The 3505-nt window shown below is 47.6% G+C and overlaps 1 pseudogene; it reads right to left on the bottom strand.

Moving 5' to 3' along the window:
• Positions 1–291: 291 nt before the first annotated feature.
• On the bottom strand, positions 292–1905 carry LOC101830834 (annotated as a pseudogene).
• Positions 1906–3505: the final 1600 nt, after the last annotated feature.

Raw genomic sequence — 3505 nt, 5'->3', positions numbered from 1 at the left:
AGCATCTGGGATGGAGATGGCAGCCTACCTGTGCCAGGAACTCCACTGCCCCCAGTCTCCTTTGGTCTGCAGAACACTAGAGAACATGTCATCAGGAGGCCTGCAGGGATGAGAACCTCTCTAGGTCAGAAACTGTGATGTTTTTACAAGAATGTCCCCCATAGGCTAACATAGTCGATGCTAGGGCACCAGGGAGTGGAACCCTTCGATAGGATTAGAAAGATTAGGGGTTGTCACAATTTTGGAGGAAGTGTGTCACTGGAGGTAGGCTTTGAATTTCTTTTTTTTTTATGTTCCAAATGTGATGGGTTTATTTTACTCTGATGCAAAACCAAAGATTTCACTAGAGCAGAGACTGATATAACAAAAGGTCATGGAAAAGCAGAGTGGAACATGCAGGACGTGGTGTACAAACCGGGTGTCAGATCATTCTCCTTAACATGACACTACGTTGTTGCTGAGGAACATATTTAAATTAACACTGCAGAACTCAACTGAAATGTGGCACAAACATGACACTCTCCAGGCATGCCTTCAAGGACCTCTCTGAGGATGGATTTGTAATCTCTACACTTCAGTGTGGAAAGGATTACAATTCTTTGGAAGAATAAAAAGTTCACACTTTTGAAATTTCACAGAATTTTAAGGCCAAAACACAGTGGATTCATTTCTCTTCTGTTCCAGGGACAGTGATGTTCTACTCAAAACCACATTAAGCTTCCAGCTCAAATCCCAGTCCAACCTTGTGACCTCCTGCATTGAAGTTCTTCCCATCTATTAAAGCTGACAGGGTCAACTTGACTCCTGGTCGGAGGGTCTGCGTATAACCCAGTCCAATTAAACTGGCATTATTTACTTTGGCGGATAGAGAAGTTTTACAATCCAGCTTATATTTAGCAGCGATGACAAAACGAGTGTTGTTGCTGCCAGCAGTCCATGCCAGGTTTATTGATTTTCAATCTTCTCATTCACTTTCTGATAGATTGAGCCTCCAAATTCAGTACCTTCATTCACATGAGTATGCAGTTGGAAATCTGCAGCCTTGTAACCAAGAGCAAAGTTATTCTGAGACAGTTTGGATTTGGCTGTGTCAAAACTCATCTGATAGCCAGCAAGCCAACCTTCAAAGGCCAACACAGCCCAGCCATACATGGTCGGCCCAGAAAAATCTATATCAACGTTACTGTCGAGATTAAAACAATCCCGTCTAAATGAGGCCTTTAATTTCCCGCTCTTCTTTCCTGTGTTTGGTACAAATATGTTATCGAGTCAGTTTCAACCCTTCCGCCAACTTATTCTCCCAAGAGACTTCTGTCCCAAGAGTATTGTCTGTATTCCACTTTTGGGTGAAGGTGAGTCCATACTCACAGACCTTATACTTGGTCTCTAGGTTGCCTGATGCTTTCCCTGTATCAAAGCATGACCTGAAGTAGAAAATTCCACTCCATTACAAGACTTGGTTCTCAGATCTATTTTGACCATGCCAAACCCATACCTTTTGTTAAAGACATCCTTGGCAGCCTTTCCTAGGTCACAGTAAATTGGTGTGTTACATATATCTACAACCCGAGGGTGGGCCCGGCCCGCTCCGCCAAGGCAACGCTGAAGGTCTTCAAGCACCAACGCTGTCGGTTCCTGTGCGACCTCGCTCCACGCCGCGCCTGCGCGCCTGTCGCCCCCAGAGCGCTAGTGCGCGCGCGCGGCGCCGCGCCTCAGGCCCAGCACACATGGAGGCAACGGGGCCAACTGTCCGTCTACAAGTGCGCATGCGCGCCTGCGCGTGCGCAGGGGAGCCCCCCCCCAGGCCCCAGCGGGCGGGTGACCGACGGGGGTCGAGGAAAGCAGGCTTTGAATTTCTAAAACACCCCATACCAGGCCCAGGCCCAGGCCCAGACCCAACCCCATAATGGACTCAGCCTCTCAAACTGTGAGCAAGTCCCCAGTTAAATGCTTTGCTGTATCAGAACCTCAGTAACGGTGTCTCTTCACAGCAATAGAACAGTGACTAAACAGTTTGCAGCACGTGGTGGCTCCTTTTTTAATGTGTGTGTTTTGTAGGATTCTCTGGAACTGAAGTTACAGGTGCTTGTGAGCCACGGGGTGGTTGCTGGGAACTGAATATAGGCTCTTTGCAAGAGCAGCAAGTGCTCTTAGTTGCTGAGCCATCTCTCCAGCCCCATAGCCTGGTTCTCAGTCTTCGCCACCATCCATCCACCATCAGCTGACCTATCTCTGAGACCTGAGACCTCACCCTCCTGTGGATTTGCTTTAGCGATTGATTTTAGAATGATGCTTTTGTTCCAGTTCCTTACATATTTAAACTGCTGTACCCCACAGTCTGTTGTGGGTCTCTGAAAAACAAAAGAGTGAAATCTGAGTGTGTTGGCTAAGCTGACACTGAGGGTTTTTGAAGCCTATAATTTAAACAGATCATTGTGGGGTGGGCAGTGACACTTTCTGCCAGGATCACAATCGCTTTGTAGGAAGAAAAACAAAAGTAAAAAAAAAAATTATTGTTCTTTTAAGTGACTACTAAACAATATAACTTGGAAGGAACATTTTCTCCCAGAAGCCACCATGAGGACTTAAACACAAAGCTGAATTACCTGGCAGTATAGAAGCCACAGCATCTGCCTAGGATCATGTTGCTGAGAGCCTTGAAGCATCTGTTATGGAGGGGGAGAGGGGAGATGTTGACAGCAAAGTTTAACACCAGGGAGGGGTGGAGGAGGCTGTGGGGCACCAGAAAGGGGAGGAGTTTGCTAGGAGAGTGCTGGAGCAGAGCCAGGAAAGGGCAGGGAAAGCTGAAGGGGCCCTGGGAACTCAGGCTCTACAGCGCCCCCTGTGGGCTCCGGGAAAGGTGCAGGACGCCAATTTCTTTTGTGCTTTCATCCCAAGGTGGTGGGAGACCCAAGGTTGGGGAACCTGTCTGGAGGAAAAGCGAGCTACACCAACAGCAATGGAGTGGAGCAGAGTGCAGCTGCTGCCAGCCAGGCTGAGGCCTCAGGATTCACATCTCGACAGGGAAGACATTTTCCTTTCAGTGCCTCGGTGCCCTTCAGCCACTGTAGGAGCGGGCGTGGTGTTGTCACTGCAGCCAGATCCTGGACATGGCAGCAGGTAAGTCAGGGGAGCCCGACCCCACACGAGGGGCATACGTGCACAGACTGGGTAGTGCAAGATGGTTTGGAAGGACTGAACCCCGTAAGGCACATGTTTCCAAGGTCAAAGCTGCAAGGGCTTTGGGATTGTAGACGAGACCTTTACCATCATTGGAAGTTACAGAAGCCCTCTGCTTGCCATGTGCCAGGAAGTGACGTGAAAAAAGTGACCTGAAAGATTATCCAGATCCTTTTATTGTGTGTGTTGTGAGTTTCTAATAGATACAAATGCTAACTTTTGTGCTAAAAAGACATTGCTTGATTTTATTGGAAACAATTTATTGTGTATGGTTTATCAAGTGAAAATCACATTAGTGACAATGCACATAAAAATAAAAGCACTG

Source organism: Mesocricetus auratus, unplaced genomic scaffold, assembly GCF_017639785.1.
Source record: "Mesocricetus auratus isolate SY011 unplaced genomic scaffold, BCM_Maur_2.0 Super-Scaffold_100013, whole genome shotgun sequence".
Taxonomy (NCBI): domain Eukaryota; kingdom Metazoa; phylum Chordata; class Mammalia; order Rodentia; family Cricetidae; genus Mesocricetus; species Mesocricetus auratus.
This window is presented reverse-complemented; position numbering and strand designations above follow the sequence as displayed.